Below are 9008 nucleotides of genomic sequence, written 5' to 3'. Positions count from 1 at the left end.
CTCATTATAGCAAGGTTTCACAGGTGAACTATTCCAGATAGAAGATAAAACATAATAGATTAGTCATGCAAATGACTTATTAATGTGAATTATTAATAAAACATTTTAGCATATACATACACAAATATCAAGGTAATTTATATTAAGGTAACAGGCAGCCTCCCTTTAGCACTTCAACAAAGTAATAAATCTATTATATATCCAATATTTCTGTTTTTCTCTCCATCATTCTCTGTCTCTCTTTCTCTCTAAGTAATACAATTGACTGCTTTGGTTGAGAACTTTTAATATTTCTGTATTTAATATCTATCTTATTTTGGTAAATAATTTCTTCTAATTAAATCAACATGCTTGTGTACCGCTATCTTCTTGTTAAACATTACTTGCGGTTTTAAGATATATGGATTGCAATCAAACATACAAAAAAAAAAAAAAACCGCTCAGTGCAATTAATTATTGCCACTCATTTGAGTGGCAAAAATTAAAAAGATGGACCATACCAAGTGTTGGAGGAAATGCAGAAGAACAAAATTTTTGGTACTTTGAAAAGTTTTTAAAAATTAAATGACTTGATAGAGACTCAACAATAAAGAAAGAGAGTAAAAAGAAAATAGGAAATAAAGAGGGGATAGATATTATCATAGACCTTAAAGACATTAAAAGAATAAAGCAAGCTCTTCCCTTTTGCAGCCATTGCTGAAAAACCAGTGGCCAAAATGATGTTTAATCCCTTTGTCACTTCTGACAGCACGAACTGTAAAAGATATTTAAGTCTTCCCAATATCACAGGAAGATTGTCTTCCTCTCTTTCTGAAGAGCTGAGATAGAAGTACAATGTTGGATCTATGCCCATCCAAAAGGAAGATGAAGTATAGGTTGTATGAGGACACTACAAATCAGCAAACTGGTAGAGTACCCCGGGTTTATAGGAAAAAATACATCTTCTACATTGAACAAGCACAGGAGAGACGGCAGTTGGCACAACTGCCCGCATGAGCGTTCACCCTGGCAAGGTGGTTATCACTGGACTAAAACTGGACAAAAACCACAAAATGTTCCTTGAACATAAAGCCAAATCTTGCAAAGTAGGAAAGGAAAAGGGCAAATATAAGGAAGAAACAATTGAGAAGATGCAGGAATAAAGTAATCTTATATATGACTTTAAATACAAAACGTAAAAAATGAAAAAAAAGGATAAAGTGAAAAATATTATAAACACCTTTTTGCAAATAAGTTCAATAACTTGAATAGGATAGATAATTCCTAGTAAACACCCAAAATTAAAGAAATAGAACATCTGAAGAGACAGATTTTTTTTAAGTCATAAATTATTCCCACAAAGAAAATATCAGGCCCAGATGGTTAAAACTGTATCAGATTTTTAAGAAATGGAATAGATTTTCCGAAAATAGATGAGGGAGGAACAAAGTTTATTATAAGGAATATATTTGTGTCCTTTTTATATACAGAGAATTAAGAATAAACATCTGAAGTGATGAAAATGTTTCTCCTTAATTTTTTTCATGGTTTCAGAAGTATGTGTTTTTCTAATATTCTAAGACACATTTTGAAGCATCAACTGTGACCTACATTTTACTTTAGCATGTATTTTGTGCTTACCATTAGGTTAAGGAAGTGTTGAGAGATGTACATCTGACAGTTGCCCTTTGATAAGTATGGGCAGAATGTATGTTGTGAAAAGGAAAAGGAACTAATAATTGGCTATAATGAAATCTTTCATTCTATTATTGGTGGTTGTTAGACTAGTTATCATGAGAGGTTTAACATTTTCTAGAAGGCTGAGGCAGCCCATAGATATCTCTTCAATGAAGTCTTATAGCAAATAACTAAATTAACTTCATTCAAAGTATATTCATTCAACAACTTTTGTATAACCAATTCTTATTGGGAACTGAAGATATTAAAAAAAAAAGAAAAAAACATAGATTCATCTCCAACTCCCAGTATCACATATGTTTAAAAGAGGATTAAGAGATACTTTAAAAATTTCAATAAATACTATAGCATGCAACTACATGGAAAAAGCAAGCCACCTCATCTGGAAAAAATCAAGTCAATATTCAAGTCATGAGCTAATCCTGATGAAAACACAATTGATTAATGGTTTTGACTTTTAATAATTGTTCTAAAATATTTTTGACAGTTGAAAAAATATTGAGTACTTGTCATAAACATCTTGCATAACTTTACTTAGAAAGCATTGCTAATTTCTCGTGATATTAATGATCTCTGTTAGCAATGTTTTTAATGACAGAATAGTAACAAAAATGAGTAACTTTGTTCTTTCTTTTTAGCTTAATATTCTGATTGTTTTCAATTTTCCACTATTAGAAATAATACTATAATGTATAGGTTATGTATAAATTCTTCTGTACTTCCCATTTCCTTGTGATTATATTCCAGAATAGGATTAGAAATATTACCAAAATTTAAAATTAGCGGTATAAGGGGTATAACACATTTGGAGGTTCTATGAATTTTGTTAAAATGATTTTTTTTCCTAGTAACTTAACCAATTTATAATCCCATCATCGAGTTAGTTGCATTCTTACCAACATTAAGAATTTCTACTTAAAGGATGCCCGGGTGGTTCAGCAGTTAAGTGTCTGCCTTTTGGCTCAGGGTGTGATCCTGGAGTCCTGGGATCAAGTCCCACATTGGGCTGCCTGCACGGAGCCTGCTTGTCCCTCTGCCTGTGTCTCTGCCTCTCTCTCGCTGTCTCTCATGAATAAAAAAATAAAAATATTTTTAAAAAAAGAATTTTCACTTAAAATAATATCATATAGTTTATAGAATCTAAAAATACATACAATAAAGGCAAAATAGAATATTAATAATAAGGTAAAATTTTATTACAATAATGTGTTAAACTATCAACAATGGAGACATTACTTTAAATTTAGACCATGGAAGCTTCTGTGGAAAAGTTGAAACTTGGTAAGACTTAACAATCTCATAGGATTTTCACTGTAAAACATTAAAGAGTGAGAATATATGATTTAAAAAAGCAGTAATTTTTAACATACTGGTTAATATATAGCAAATTTTTAGAGGTATTTGAATGTAAACGTTAATGGCACAGATTCTGGACAGAAATGCTTTCTTCAAATCCAACAGTCAGTTGAGTATCTCTTGATTTGGGCTCAGGTCATGGTCTCAGAGTTGGGTGGATCAAGCCCCGAGTTGGGCTCTACACTCAGCGTGGAGTCTGCTTGTATTTTCTTTCCCTCTCCCTCTGTTCCCCTCCTTCACCCACACAGTGCTCTCTCTCTCTCTCTCTCTCTCTCTCTCTCTATCTATATCTATATCTATCTATATCTATATCTATATCTATATCTATATCTATCTATCTATCTATCTATCTATATATATATATATATCCTTCCCTAAAACAATAAACTTTAAAATGTTAAAGTTTGGGGTGCCTGGGTGGCTCAGTCAGCTAAGCATCCAACTCTTGACTTCAGGTCAGGTCATGATCTCAAGGTCATGATATCAGGATGGTAAGACTGGGCCTTGAGTCCCACTCCTCACTTAGTGGGGAGTTTGCTGGAAATTCTCTTACTCCCTTTGTCCATTACTCCTCCCATGCCCACATGTGAGCTCTCTCTCTCGCTCTCTCTCTCTCAAATAAATAAATAAATCCTTAGAACTAAAATAAAATGTAGAAGTCTAGGGGGTGCCTGGCTGGTCAGGTGGTAGAGCATTTGCCTCTTGATCACAGGGTTGTGAGTTCAAGCCCCGTGTTTGGCAGAGAGATTACTTAAAGAGGAAAAAAGAAACTTTAAAATGTCAAAGTTCAAACACCTTAATGAATGCTATTGATTCTGAGATGTTATTGCTGAAAACTTCTCCAAATTCTATACCTATCTGTAAAAAAGCACTTAACAATCACTTTGATGTTCTTCAGGCACGCTCTTTTTTTTTTTTTCTGTCTTAAAACAGATCTTTTGGGCAGCCCGGGTGGTTCAGCAGTTTAGTGCCACCTTCAGCCCAGGGCATGATCCTGGAGACCCAGGATCGAGTCCCAGGTCAGGCTCTCTGCATGGAGCCTGCTTCTACCTCTGCCTGTGTCTCTGCCTCTCTCTCTCTCTGTCTCTCATGGATAAATAAATAAAATATATATTTAAAAAAAGCTAAAAGGTCTTTCATAAAGGAGAAAAACTAAAATTACATCTTCACAAGAGTATAATGAGATAACTGAACACTCCTGAACACTCCCACCAGGGTGGTATCAGAGAAAGCACAGAGTCTAGTCTTTGACCATCACTTAGAGATTACAAGTACAACCCTAGTGTGGTATCACTAGAGAATACACACTAAGCCAGAAAGCCAATTCCTGCCAAATGGCAATGAAAAGATCTATTGCCTTAAGTATAGCAGAGGCCAAACGGTGAATCTAGACATCTATGTCTACCTGGAAATATCAAAATAATTTCACCTTCCTCCAGGTGAACTTGTGTCAAATAGCTAGCTAATACAAAAAGTTTAGAAAAGATCCGGTCTTCTGATACCCAAAATGTGCTGGTTTCAGTGAGAAATAACCTGTTATATCAAGAAACAAGATCTCAAAATGAATGCAAAACATGATCAATAGATGCCATCATGAAGATGACAATAACGGCAGAATTATGTGACCATTATTTTAAAACAGGCACAACGAAAGTGCTTCAATGAGTAATTATGAACATCTTTGAAACAAATATAAAAATAGAAAACTTCAGCAAAGAAATAAAAGGAAGTAATCAATAAGCAGGAATACAGAAAAATAGAAATTAACCAATGTGAGCAAAAGAGAAAAATGAATTTTAAAAAACAGACTAGAATCCCATGGAATTACAGCAACAACAAAAAATAACATTCATGCCATTAGAGAAAAAGATGGTGGGGATAAAAATAAATGAATGTATTTGAGGAAATAATGGTTAAGAACTTCCCATTTTGACAAAAGACATAAAGCTATAGATTCAAGAAGCTATACAGGTTGATTACATTGGACTGCTTCCATCATAGAAGGGGCAGCATTTTGTTCTTACTGAACATTTTTTTCCTGCATACAATGCTTCTACAAAACCTACTATCTGTGGATTTGCAGAATTCCTTATCCATTATTATGGTATTCCACTCAACATTGCTTCTGATCAGGAAACTGTTCAGAGAAAATGAACTGCAGCAAGGGGCCAATGCTCATGAAACTGGTTGGTCTTATGATGTTCCCCACCATCCTGAAGCAGCTGACTCCATAGAAGTGTGGAATGGCCTCTTTGGGGTTCAATTATAGTACCAGATAGATGGCAACATCTTGCAAGGCTGGGGCAAGGTTCTCCAGGAGCTGGTAAATGTTCCAAATAAGCTTCTGATATACAGCGCTGTTTCTCAATATTCAAGATTCATAGGAGAAAAGGAGTAGAAATGGGAGTGGCATTACTTGTCTTACGCTAGGAAGGCCCTAGGAAAAATCTTTCTTTCTGTTTTCATGACTTATACTCTGCTAGCCTAGACACCTCAGTTTCAAATGGAAGCCTATTTATAGTAGGAGACATAGTGATTCTATTGAACTGGAAGGTACGACTGCTACCTGGTCACTTTGGGTTCCTTATAACTCTGAATCAACAAGCAAAGGAGAGAGTTACTAATGCTGGCTGGGGTGTGCGACATTGACTAACACTGGAAAAATGAACTGCAACCCCACAGTGGAGGTAACAAAGGACATACAGAGGTACAGGAGATCCCTTAGGCTCCCCATTAGTATCACTATGTCCTGTGATGAAAGTTAATGGAAAAATAGAGTAATCCAATTTAGGCAGAACTACTTATGTCCCATACCCTTTAAGAATGAAGGTTTAGGTCATGTCACGAGGTAAAGAACCACTACTCTATAGTATATAAATATTTAGTATATATATATATATATTGTTAAATTTATTGTTAAGTATTCAATTTTACTTAGCATCATGACATTAAATGATGTTAATTTTACTTCACAGTTAAATATTGCAAAATTTACTTTAAATATTGTTAAATATCATTAATTTTACTTCATAACATTTATTAATCCTGTAATCTTACAGGACATCAAGGGAGAGTGAAAAATCACCCAAGGACTTCTCATTCATTTCTGTTGAAAGGCTTAGTGTGTTTTGCTTATACACAGGATTGTTGTATCATGTTAGGTGAAAGTATGACCTTGTTATTGTATTTATTTGGAGATTAGGTATTCTTTAAAGAAATGTATATGGGTGCCAAATTGATAAGAGATAAACTTGGAATAATTAATTTTGTGTGTCAACACGGTTACAACATAGTACTAAGATATTTGGTCAAACAACAGTCTAAATGTTTGTATGAAGGAAGATATTTTTAAAATGAGATTAACATTTAAATAATTAGACTTTGAGTTAAGCAGATTACTCTTCATAATATGAGTGGTTCTCATCCAATCAGTGGAAAGCCTTACGAGAAAAAAGACTGAGGTGCCCCAAGGGAGGGGGAATTCTGCCTTTTGACTGCTTTGGGATTTGAGCTGCAATATCAATTCTTCTCTGGCTCTCTAGCCTACTGGATATGCCATTGTTTTGTTTCTCTGGAAAACCCTGACTAATACATCATACAAGTAGAATCATACAGAATTTATTCGTTTATGATTGTCTTATTTCTCTTAGCGTAACTTTTTTAAGGTTTATCCAGTTGTAGCATGTACCAAAAATTCACTCTTTTTAAGGCTGAGTGATATCCCATTGCATGTGTATAGCATATTGTATATCTATTCCAACCATCAGTGAATGAAAGCAACTTGGGGTGCTTCCATTTTTTTGGTTAATGTAAATAATGCTGCTCTAAAGATGGGTACATAAATACCTGTCTGAATCTCTAATTTCAATTCCTTTGGGTATACTCAGATATAGAATTGCTGAATCACATGGTAAAGCTGCAGTTTTAACGTTTTGAGGAATTAATTGCTATATTGTTTTCCCTAGTAATTGCACTACTTTACCTTCCTATCAACAATACACAAAAGTTGCTATTTCTCCACATTCTAGTCAACACTTACTTTCTGTTTTTTGTTTTGTTTTGTGTTTTAATAATAACCATCCTAATGCATGGTAAGTGGTATCTTTTTGTGCTTTTGATTTGTATTTCCCTAATGATGAGTTATTTTGAGCATCATTTCATATGCTTTTGGCCATTTGTAGTTTTTCTTTTATTTATTTCTTTCTTTAAAGATTTTATTTATTTACTCATGAGAGACACAGAGACAGAGAGAGAGGCAGAGACACAGGCAGAGAGAGAAGCAGGCTTCATGCAGGGAACCCGATGTGGGACTTGATCCCGGGACTCCAGGATCACACCCTGGGCCAAAGGCAGGTGCTAAACCGCTGAGCCACCCAGGGATCCCCTAGTTTTTCTTTTAGAAACATCTATTTAGATGCTTAGCTCATTTTAAAATGGGGGTTTGGGTTTGTTTTCTTATTCTTTTCTTTTCTTTTTTTTTTCTTTTTTCTTTGTCATCATGAGTTCTTTTATATTCTAGGCATTAATCTTTATCATATATATTATTCGCAAATTTTTTCTCTTCCATGGGTTGCCTTTTCACTCTGTTGATAATGTAGAATTGTACACAAACGTTTTTAATTTTGACATAGCCCAATTTATTTTTATTTTTGTTGCCTGTGCTTTTGGTGTCATAGCCAAGAAATCATCACCATGTCTAATGTCGTGATGGTATCCTGCATATTTTCTTCTAACAGTTTTATGGTATTAGTGTTTTCATTTAGGTCTTTGATCCATTTCAAATTAATTTTTGTATATGGTGGGATGCCTGGGTGACTCAGTGGTTGAGCATCTGCCTTCAGCTCAGGGCACAATCCCGGAGTCCTGGGATGGAGTTCCTCATTAGGCTCCTCACAGGAAGCCTGCATCTCCCTCTGCCTATGTCTCTGCCTCACTCTCTGTGTCTCTCATGAATAAATAAAATCTTTTTAAAAAATTGTATATGGTACAACTTTATTCTTTTCAATGTGGATATCTAATTTTCCCAAAATCATTTCTTGAAAAGACTGTTCTTTCCCCACAGAATTATGTTATAAACCTTATCAGAATCATTGGAATATATATGTAAGGAATTATTTCTGGGATCTCCATTCTATTCCATTGGGGGGGGTATATCTATCTATCTATCTATCTATCTATCATCTATCTATCTATCATCATCTATCTATCTATCATTTATCTATCTATATGTCACTAGTTTGTACTATGAATTACTGTAGTTTTGTTGGAGGTTTTGAAATCAGGAAATGTGAGACATCTAACTTTGTTCTTCTTAATTCAAAGTGATTTTAGCTACTTAGGTTCCCTTGACTCTTCAGATGAACTTTAGGATGGTTTTTTTATGCAAAAAAAATGTAATTGTAATTTTGGTAATGATTCAACTGAATCATGGATTGCTTTGGGTAGTATTGACATCTTATGGAATTTGAGTCAACCAGTCAATGAACAAGGGATGCCTTTCCACTTGATTGCATCTTCTTTAACTTTTTTCAACAACAATTTGTAATTTCTGTACACAAGTTATTTATTTCCTTGGTTAAATTCATTTAACCAATGTAGTGTTTTATTCTAAATGTTTTATTCTTTTTTGATGCTACTGTAAATGGAATTGCTTTCCTAATGTCATTTTCATATTTTTCATAGTTTGTGTACAGAAATGTAACTGATTATTTATGAGTTGATTTTGTATCCTGTAACTTTACTAAATTTTCTCTAATAGGTGTGTGAGTGAATGTAGCCTTTACAGTTTTCTACATAAATGACCATATCATCTGCATACAGAGATAGTGTGAATTTTTCCCTTTCCAATTTAAATTTTCTTTATTTTTATAGACTAATTTCTCTAGCTAAGGTTTCCCATACTACATTGAATAAAAGTGGCAAAAGCAAGTATCCTTGTCTTGTTGCTGATGTTATAGGATTATAGGAAAATATTT

The 9008-nt window shown here is 34.1% G+C and overlaps 1 pseudogene; it reads left to right on the top strand.

The window, feature by feature from the left end:
- The first annotated feature begins 641 nt into the window (after nucleotides 1-641).
- LOC121483823 lies at nucleotides 642-1142 on the top strand (annotated as a pseudogene).
- The last annotated feature ends 7866 nt before the right edge of the window (nucleotides 1143-9008 follow it).

The sequence above is a fragment of the Vulpes lagopus genome, unplaced genomic scaffold (genome assembly GCF_018345385.1).
Source record: "Vulpes lagopus strain Blue_001 unplaced genomic scaffold, ASM1834538v1 ctg160, whole genome shotgun sequence".
Lineage (NCBI taxonomy): Eukaryota > Metazoa > Chordata > Mammalia > Carnivora > Canidae > Vulpes > Vulpes lagopus.
This window is presented reverse-complemented; position numbering and strand designations above follow the sequence as displayed.